Genomic DNA, 11,421 nt, shown 5'->3' with positions numbered 1-11,421 from the left:
CGAGCCACCCATGGGTGGCTCGGCTTTAGCCGAGCCCCCCTTAGGGTTTTGGGTTTTGTCGTTTTTCCGTTGTATCCGTGATTCGGTTGTGCGGTTCATTTGTCTGGACTCGATTTGTTGACCTGATTTGGCAGTCGGTCCGAATCCTGATTTGGCAGTAAATCCACTTCTGAGTTCGAGTCCGAAACTGATCTTGATTCGATCGTGATTCGTCCGAGTCCGCTCTTGTTTGAATGACTCGTTGATTCCCCGAACTGTTGGCTTGATTCCACGCTCGAATGGATGTATTCCGTTGCTCGCGTGCGGTTCGTCAACCTCGTCGCCTCATTGGTTCGTCGGTTTGTGCCGAGCTATGCTAAGGGACCTATAAGCAATTTTATATGCCTACAGTGTATAGCACTCTGGCTATCATAATAAAAAACTTTGTTCCCCCGCTTCAGACCCAGCTCTTCCAGGCACCCGGTTAACCAAATCATCTCCTTGCTCGCCTCGGTCACTACGACATACTCTGCCTCAGTTATGGACAACGTCACAATCTTCTGCAAACGTGAGACCCAGCTCACTGCTGTCGACCCTAAGGTATAAACATACCCCGTGGTGCTTCGTCTCGTATCATGATCACCGGTAAAATCTGCATCCACGTATCCCTGCAGTACCAACTCCTTTCTCCCGAAACACAGTGACATATTCGTAGTCCCTCTCAGATATCGTAATATCCACTTCACGGCCTCCCAATGCTGCTTTCCTGGGTTGCTTGCAAACCTGCTCACAACTCTCACTGCATGGGCAATATCTGACCTCGTGCAAACCATTGCGTACATCAGACTACCAATGGCTGATGAATACGGCACTTTCCTCATGTGCTCCTTCTCTGCATCAGCCTTGGGTGATTGTTCACCAGACAACTTGAACTGGCTTCCAAAGGGCGTGCTAACGACCTTAGCATTCTGCATGTTGAATCTCTGAAGTACCTTCTCAATGTATTCAAACTAACTCAACTTCAACGTCCCTTCAGCCGCATCCTGGCTGATCCGCATCCCAAGAATCTGCTTTGCTACACCCAGATCTTTCATGGCAAATTCCTTTGCTAACTGCTTCTTCAGCTTGTTTATCTCCTGTAAACATGGTCCTGCAACTAACATGTCATCAACATATAGTAATAACACGATATAGCTGGACTCGAACCTCTTAAAGTAACAACAATGATCTGAATTGCATCTGCCATAGCCATTGTTCTACATGAAGTTATCAAACTTCTTATACCACTGCCGTGAAGCCTGTTTCAATCCGTATAAGCTCTTCTTGAGCCTACACACCATCTCTTCCTTTCCTTCTTCAATGAAGCCAACAGGTTGCTTCATGTAGATTTCTTCATCCAAGTCGCCATGAAGAAAGACAGTCTTCACATCTAACTACTCAAGGTAGAGATTTTCAGCAGCTACCAAGCTCAACACCACCCTGATGGTTGTGAGCTTCACAACGGGGGAAAATATCTCCGTATAATCCACTCATTCCCGCTGTTGGAACCCTTTCACAACTAATCTGGCCTTGTATCTCTTTCTTCCATCACTCTCCTGCTTGACTCGGTAAACCCACTTGTTATGCAAGGCCTTCTTCTGTGCAGGTAGCTGGGCTAACTCCCATGTCTCGTTCGAGTGGAGAGAATCCATCTCTTCTTGCATTGCATGCTCCCACTGCTGAGATTCGCTCACTTGCATAGCTTCCTCATAGCATTATGGTTCTCCATCATCTGTCAAAAGTAGGTAATCTAGTGACGAGAGATACCTGGGATTCGGTTTGGGTACCCTGGATGACCTCCTAAGCTCCTCGTCCTGGGTTGTCGGTTCTGCACCTGGAGTCTCCTCCGTACTTTGGTCAGAATTAACGTTGTCTCCAATATCTAGAAGTTCCTCCAAATCCATGTACTCAGATGCGTCTGCATCCGTAGTGCTGCTCCCACTGCTTTGGCCCGCCTTGGCATTTTCTCTGTCCTTGTACATCACTTCCTTATTGAATATGACGTCTCGGCTTCTGATGATTTTCCTGTTCTTCTCATCCCACAGACGATATCTGAACTCATCAATGCCGTACCTAATGAATATACACTTCAATGACTTAGCTTCTAGGTTGTTCCTGACATGGTCACTGATGTGGACATATGCCACGCACCCAAAGACTCTTAAGTGAGAGAGATTAACTTTCTTACCACTCCAAACCTCTTCCGGAATCCCAAAGTTCAATTGAATTGATGGCCCGTGATTTATCAAGTACGCTGCTGTATGCACCGCGTCCGCCCAAAAAGTTTTTGGTAGACCTGCATGTAGACGCATGCTCCTCGCACGCTCTGTCAGCGTTCTGTTCATCCTTTCTGCTACGCCGTTCTGTTGCGGCGTCCCTGGAGTAGTCCTCTCCAAACGAATCCCGTTCAGAGCACAGAACTTCTTGAACTCCTCCAAATTATATTCTCCACCATTGTCTGATCTCAGACACTTCACTTTCAGATCTGTCTTGTTCTCCACCATGGCTTTCCACTTCTTGAAGATGTTAAACACCTCTGACTTGTGCTTCATGAAGTATACCCACACCTTTCTCGAGTGATCGTCGATAAAGGTAACGTAGTATGCCGAACCGCCAAGAGAAGACACGCTAGCTGGACCCCATACATCTGTATGAACAAGCTCTAGCTTGTGAGCGTTAGGTGGTCTTCCACCCTTCAGAAAACTAACTCTCTTCTGTTTCCCGAAGATGCAGTCTTCGCAAACACCGACTTCCACCGAATCAATGCCGGTTAGCTTCCCTTCTGAGTGTAGAATCTTCGTGCCCTTCTCACTCATGTGTCCCAGCCTATTGTGCCACAGATCTGCACTCTCATTGCCTGCAGCAATCGCGAGGGTGTCACTCGCGTGTGAAGTTAGGTAGAGTGTACCGGTCTTGTTGCCTCGGGCAACCACCATTGTACCATTGGAGATTTTCCACGAATCTCCGGTGAATGTTGCAACATAGCCTTCTGCTCCGAGCTGACCAACCGAAATAAGATTCATCTTCAACTTCGGTACGTGTCTGACGTTCTTCAGAGACCACTTGGAGCCCTTCAACTGTATTTGCACGTCGCCTCTCCCAATTACACTACAAGGTTCATTATCCCCAAGTATACTTTTCCAAAGTCTCCTGCTACATAGTTTTGAAATAGCCTTCTATTAGCAGTGGCGTGGAATGAGGCTCCCGAATCAATAACCCATGAATCGGAATCGCTATCCATAGCGAGAATCAGCGCATCTTGCACAATATGAGCCTCCTGCTCATTTTTCTTCGGTGCTTTACAGGTAGAAGACATGTGGCCCTCCTGACCGCAGTTCCAACATTTCCCTTTGATAGGTCTTACCTTCGAGTTCGACCTTTTCTTCTTCGACTTCGATCGATTCCTGTTTTGGTTCCCCTTATTATGGCTTCTGCCTCTCTGCGACCTTTTCTTCTTCGACTTCGATCGATTCCTGTTTTGGTTCCCCTTATTATGGCTTCTGCCTCTCTGTTCGAGACTTAGGGCTGAACCTGAACCTTCCGATTCATTCGATTTTCTTCTAACCTCCTCGGATAGAATCATAGCTACCACCTCCTTCAGCTTCAACTTCTCCTTCCCTGCCGAGTTGCTTATTGCGGTCACGCAACCTGCCCAACTATCTGGCAACTGCGATAGTATCAATAGGGCCTGCACTTCGTCATAGAACTTGATGTCGACTGAGATAAGTTGATCAACAATCGTGTTGAACTCGCTGAGATGCATCGTGAATGAACATCCTTCTGTCATCTTGAGGTTGAATAGCGTCTTGACGAGATGCACCTTATTTGCAGCTGACGGTTGCTCGTACATAGTTGCGAGCGCTTCCATAAGCCCAACCGTCGTCTTCTCCTTTAATATATTGTGTGCTACAGATTTTGCGAGGGCCAATCGGACCTGCCCCAAGGCTTTTCGATCCAATATTTCCCAGTCCTCGTCGGATTCTTCTTTCTTCTTTCCTCTTGCTTTACCCATCAACGGATGGTAAAGATCCTTCTGGTACAGATAGTCCTCCATCTGTGATTTCCAGTAGGCAAAGTCTGATTCGTCAAACTTTTTAATTTTTGATTTGCCTTCTTCTGCTATTTCTTACATACACAGATCTGAACAATGGCTCTAATACCAGTTGTTAGAAAAATATCAGATACACTCTGACACCCGTTCTGTGGAATTTACCCTACCGGATCTTGTGATAAGCAATGGAAAAAAGAAATCACAGCAAAACAAAAATAATTGCAAGAATAGAGAGCACCGAGTTTTAACGAGGTTCGGCAATTTGCCTACGTCCTCGGGAGCCACACAAATAATTTTCTTTATATTAAAGAAGATTACAAAGATTTTAAAAGAGTAAATCTCAACTTGAGATTTCTCAAAAGAAGAACCAACAGAAACTCTGTTGTTCAAATAAAAGGGTGCGAGTTTTTCCAACTGGAAAAACTCCTCTCTCTCTTCAATAAAATGCTACAGGAATCTCACAATAATTGAATGAGATTTTCTCCTGAAAATCTCGAGCTCAATAAATGGCGTCGCCAGATAAAATCGCGAAGAAGAAAAAGAATTAGGGCAGCAACAGCTTTCTCGTGCTCGTGGGTTTAAATAAGAAAACCCTAGCCAGTTGGATCCAGCTGTATTCCAATAACACAGGCGAAAAGAAGAGGGGAAGGAGAACTCCAAACTCGCCTGACTCCCTCAAAGTCGCCTGCAGCCCTCTCCTCTCAAATTCACCCGCATGATCTCGCGTCGAAACTCGCCAACAGCCCCGACTCCGCCTGTAGCAAACGCCCGCATCGAGCTCAAGTCCGCCTGCGCTCGACTTCAGATCTCGCCTTCGCTGGACCTCGCCTGAAGCCCTTCGCGAGCTCAAATTTGCCTGTTCGAGATCTGCCCGCGCCTAATGCCTTCGAGCTCGCCTGCAAGCTGACCAAACTCGTCGGAGCTCGCCGTGTTCGCCACTGACAGGTATGGGTCTACACCCAATTCCAACACTAACGCAGCGCGGAAATAACAAAGCTTGGAATCCACCTAGGGTTATTCTTTGAATCCACAAAGAACGATTTTTGAATCCACGAAAAACGTTGAATCCATGAAGAGAATATAATAAAGAAAAAAATTTATTGATGAAAAGTTATGCCCCCAGGCTTACAATCCTCAGTTTAAATAGAAACAAACAAGACTCCTACTAGAACCCGAGCTTAAACAAAAGTAAAGATAACAAAACTCTCCCTAAAAGACTCCTTATGACTGAGGAAATAGATCAGTCAAATTTGAAATCAATTGCTGGATTTTTTCCTAATCAAAACATACTCATATAACATTATCTAAAATAGTAAAAAATAATAAAAACTCTAATATCTCTCAATCCAAAGGAAATTTCGCGAAATAGATGGTAGAAAACCTAACAACAATAGGTTTGGTTGACTTTGTCTTGAAAAAATACATGATTTTCATATGTAATTTGTGCAATTCCAACATATGGTTTGGGAGATATGACCCGTTCTTCGTTGCAAGTCATTTTCCTCCGCCAGATCCGCGTTTGCACTTCTGATAGTCTAGTTTTTCTATGAATATATCTGCAGTGTGTTCTGCTTGAAAAGAGCTCGACCTCGAGCTTATACTCACAAGAAAAGTGGTGTCTCCTAACAACTAATACTCAAACAAATCCGCAACATTGAAACTAGGGGAAATGGCCAATCTTCAAGAAGGTTAACGACATAAGCATTATTGCTAATCTTCTTCACTATTTTGCATGGGCCATACTTTTTATTTTTCAGCTTGTTGTAGGTTCCCGTTGAAAAATGCTCTTTTCGCAGAAACATCATCACTATGTCTCCTTCCTCAAACATCTTCTTCCTCTTATGTTAGCATCCACCTTGTTTTAGCGTTAGACTTCTCTAGATCAAGATAATAGTTCGAAGGCCTCCCATAAACAATCACAAAGTGAGCTTTGCCTGTAGTTCGACTCTCCATACGGTTGTAAATAAATTCAGCATGAGCTAGAGCAAGATCTCACTGTTTTGGACGATCACAGAGATGGATCTGAGAAGGTTATCGAGAACGCAGTTTATCGCTTCAGTTTGTCCGTACGTTTGAGGGTGGTAAGTAGTAAGGAATTTGAGTGAAGTATTGAATCGTTGCCACAATGTCCTCCAGAAGTGGGATAAGAACTTAGAGTCATGATCAGAGGTGATAGACTTTGGCACTGCACAATGGCGTATTGGTTGTCAATGTTGCTAGTATCTGCTATCTTCTTGCATGAAATGAAGTGTGCCATCTTTTAAAATCTGTCAAGCAAAATAATAATAGAATTAATACCTAGTTAGCTTCTAGGGAGTCCCAATACAAAGTCCATCGAGATATCATGTCACCCTATATCAGGAATAGATAAGGGTGTGTGTACAATCATTTGTTTTAGGATTGTCCCTTAGTAACTTGACAAAGCGGACAGCGCTGCACATATTTTTCTATCTTCTTCTTGAATTGTGCCCAGTAGTATCTCATCTCAATGGAAGTAATTATCTTATCACGCCTCAGATGTCCTAACCAGCCACAATGAAGGTCTCATATGATCTTCTCTCTTAGTGAACTCTGGGGTATTTATGCGCAACTGATCTCCACGAAATAAATAACCATCCTCGATTTGAAATTTGAAAACATTTGGTCGACTGATTCTTCAGACACTTGTTCTAAGCCTCCTTAAAGTCTTCATCTTCTGCATAGAGCTCCTTTAGGTATTCAAATCCAGTCACTTCTACCTACAAAGTCATCAACAAAGCAGCCTTCCAACTAAGTGCATCTACAGCCTTATTCTACTGCCCAGACTTATGCTTCAAAACAAAAGTAAAACACTACAGAAACACTATCCATCAAGCGCGCATAAGATTGATGCTAGTCTGACTGTTGATGGACTCCAATGCCTGATGGTCGGTGTTGAGCAAAAAATCAAGCAAGATCAATGATCATCGCATTTTAGTACAAATTTATACTCTTGTTATCCATTTTATTTTAAATAAAAAATCTAGTAATAAGCATCATTATTTTCATTTGCAGGTTAATAAAAATTTAATCAATAAGAGCCTAAAAGAACTCAATTCTCTCAATTTTTACCTTTTTATTGAAGCCTTAGATTAAGCCAACAAGCCCATAGATGCCCAAAGAGTCCAAGAATTTCAACCAAATTGGAATCAAATAGGTATCGATATATGTATCGATACCTGTATCGATATATGTATTGATACTACTATGGATACCAGTATAAATACCCAATAAACAAATTAAAGGCTGCAATTATTTTACTTGGAGGTTAAGTTTGATCTAAGGACTAATATTCATTGTGCTACTCGATAAATAGGGGTAGAGAGTGAGAATTTTAGAGTGTAAATTTTTTACCATAATCTCCATTTGGAGAGGAGAGTTACTCTTAATTTAGAAGACTACCCAAAATTATAAATATTGTTGCAATTAATAAAAATATTTTTTCTCCACCTTTCAATTTTTTTCCTTCTTATCTATTGATGGAGATGAAGATGAAGATTTGATTTCAAGAAGTCATTCCTTTGCAATGTAAATTTTTGTTTTTCTCTTTTATTTTCTTACTTTAGAAATTTATGTTTTAGAATTTTATTTTCTATTTATTTTTGTATTGGTAGAGTAGATTTATTTCATGTCTTATAGATTTTAGGTTTACTTTATGCTCTTTTATTTTTGTTGTTTATTTATGTGCTTTATATAATTTATTTTCTTGTATTCTTTAATACTATAGACTAACTTTTATGCTCTTTTAATTTTGTTAGTTAGGTTTTGTTATGCTCATAGTTTAGATCTTTATTTTCTTGTTGTTACTTTTGTATTTAGTTGTTACTTTTGTATTTAGTTTTTACTTTTTATTCCCTTTCTTTTATGCTTTCTAGTCTAGATTCTATTTTCTTATTTTTATTTTTTAAAATGCATAACTAAATATTATAGGAATTCTAGAATTGTATGAAACTAGTTTGATTTCTTTTATGATTTGTGGATTGCTTTCTTTATGCTCAAAATAATCATGCTTAGGATAATCAACTAGAGAACTAATAGGTAGAAAAAAATTTAATAATCTATAATTATCTTGAGTGGTTTGATAAATTATGCTTTTGAATTCAAGAATTACTATCTAGTTACTTGTTCTTGTTATGAATGATGATTTTACTTGGATGATAATTTGATAGGTTATACTTTTCTAAAGTGATATGATAGTCTATGTTTAATAAATAAAAATTAAAATATAATTAAAAAAGAGTATTTTATAAATCCTAAATAAAATTAACTGGTTGGATTCAATTCTATGTTCCTATTTTCTCTACTTCGATTTCCTTCATATTTACTTATTTTGATTTTCCTCTTGTTAATTAATTTTTCTAGTCTTGATTTTGTTCTTTTTTATTTTTTTTATTTCTCCTTCTTGTTTACTCTTTATTTTCTTTTATTAGTGCACTCTCTTTCTCCCCTCTCATTCTAGTTTTTTAATTTATAAATGAACACTCACCATCTCCATATATCTGCACTCTCACTCCTAATTGTCCACAAAACTCTAGAAATAAATTTTAGAACTTTTCCTACACACGTTATTCGTGCAATTGATATTGTATCTATACTAAAACTTGATTGTGCACTTGCAATCATGACATTATTTTCACCACACCTCAAGTTTTTGGTGCTGTTATTGAGGAAAGTACTTGTGGTTAGGATTTTTCTATTTTTGTTCTTTTATTTGTGTACTTTCTTATGAAGAAAAAACTTTGAAGCTTGCAAATTGAGGATTAAAGATTGAGTATTGAAGATTTGCTTTGTTTGAAAAAGTTAACTTCTTTCTAGTATTTTAAATTCCACATTCTAGTTTAAATTCTCATAATTAGAGACAATTATGGTCTAATAAAATTTTTTTTATCAACCCTAATAAAATCCATCCTCCACTTGAACAAATACTAACAAGATTTTATAAATTCAAACAAGAGCTCTCTCTCTCACATTTGTTTCTCTCACATTTATTTGATTGTTAATCCTAATTAAAAAATAATAAATTTTCTTTTTGCATCCTTTTGTAGTTACTTTCAATTTGAGCATTTTGATTTGAGCACTTACTTGAAATACTCTTAAGAGCAATAACCCCTAATCAAGATAAGGTGATAGATTTTATCACCCTTTCTTTAGCCGAAAAATCAGTAATTGAGGGTGATGGTTTCAAATTGGTAGCTCTTTATTTGTTTTAGTTATTTTTTCTTTTGTCCTTCTCCTTTTTCTTTCAATTATCTTTTAGGTCTTTTAGTTTTTCTCAAAAAGCTAACTTTTATTTTTCTACGAAATTTTTTCTAATTTCCTTTTTAGTTAAAAAGAAAAGGAAAAGAAAAGAAAATCTGAAAAGAATGTATTTTAGTGTACACAAAATTGGATTAGGGATATCACTAATTGATTAATCTGTATTGAACCAATTTTTAAAACCAAACAAATAACAATTCCTAATCCATGCGTTCTTCAAGACATGTGCTATCCAACTAAGAATGCAATCACATCTTGTATTAGGCTACCTGATGTTAATGGAGCTAATTTTGAGCTTAGATCACACTTCATAAATATGCTTCTAAAATTCTTAGGAAATAAATCCAAAGACGCTTTTATTTTTATCTCCGAGTTTGACAAAGTTTGTCTTATGATTAAGTTTAGAAAATTATCCGAGGATGCGATTAAGCTTAGATTTATTCTATTCGTTCTTAAAGATAAAGTTAAGAAATTGTTATTAGCTTACACACAAATTCTATCTCAATCTGGGATGAAATTATTATATTTGTAAAGAAAATTTTCTCAATCCATATGACAGTTAAGCTAAGAAATAGCATTTATAATTTCAAGATAGTTCCAAGAGAGTCATTCTAAAAGTATTTTGATAGGTTTAATGATATTCTTATCCAATGTCCTCACCATGACTTTGAAAAGTGGCAATTATGCTAAATTATCGATGAAAGATTGGATTATTTTTCAAAAGCTTTCTTAGAATGTATATATCAAGGATATTTCATGAAGACAAATTTTGATGAAGCTTGAAATTTTAGAGAGTTTATTTGAGAAAACCATGCAGTGGGAATACTGTGATAAAAGTCTTTATTAGTTCCTTATACTAAATCCAGTAATTTTTCCTAGAGTCAAACATAGATCTGAAGCAGAGATGGCTACAATCTTGCTTCGATTAGAAGTTTTAAAAACCAAAGAATGAGTATCAACTCAAATCAATCAAGTTTCTACCTCGGGTTGTCATAACTGTCTTTTTCCAACCCATATTTCAGATGAATGTCCTCTCTTAGGAAATAATCAACTACTAGATTAAGTGAATGTTGCAATCTAGCATCCCATAAATGATACATCTTCGCCAACCTATAATTCAAGTTGAAGAAATTCATCCTAATTTTGCATGGAATCAGAAAAAGTATTTCAAAATTCAAAACCCCACTCTCATTTCAACCTAACAATTTCCTAGAGGAAATACCGTTTTATTCAATTCACCAAATAATTTTTAACAATCAAATTTGTCTTATCTAACGTAGCCTCCTCCTCATCAAGTAGTAAATCTTATTTCTCTGAGTTCTGATCATGATAATTATCTCGGTGTCTTAGAAAAGGGTTTAGAACCCATGATAATAACTTCCACACAAACTACCAACATGTTGTCTTAGTCTTCCAACACTTTAAATTTCTTTATGCAAATAATATTGGCCTTTTTGTTTTGATGATGTTTAATAAACAATTTACCACTAATGTTGTTTGTCTAGTATTGGTGTATTTTTATTTATTGTAGACAAATAACGAGTTGAAGGATGGATGAAATTGCGCATTCACGATCATATTTATTGGAGGTTGGCAGAATTATGGAGTGAAGCCATGCAATTCAAGTTGAGGATCCAAGTTCAAGCTTCATCCGCAAGTGTACCAAGATAGAGCTTCGTTGAAGATCACAAGCTTGGGTATAATTAGTTTAGGAGTTTATATTATGTGTGTTAAGTACTTTAAGCTCAATATCATATACACACACATTTTATTGGTTTCTATGTATATATATATAGTTATATATATACACATTTTGGCTTTTGGTTTATCCACAAAGAAAGTTTTACAAACATATAAATAAATATTTATATTCATACATGTTTGTTTTTACGTGGATAAGTTGGTTTGGTTTAATTTCATAGATATAAAACAAACATATATTCATATACATACTCATATGTTTCATATTCTATTGTATTTGTGAAAATATTATATTCATTGTTTATAGACTTCATAACAATAGTTTATATCTTCCTTTAAGTCTATAAAATTAGTTTATAGAGTTTCAAAACTTGGTT

This window comes from Asparagus officinalis, chromosome 6 (genome assembly GCF_001876935.1).
Source record: "Asparagus officinalis chromosome 6, Aspof.V1, whole genome shotgun sequence".
NCBI lineage: Eukaryota > Viridiplantae > Streptophyta > Magnoliopsida > Asparagales > Asparagaceae > Asparagus > Asparagus officinalis.
The sequence above is the reverse complement of the archived record's forward strand: the minus strand, read 5'-3'. Positions refer to the sequence as shown.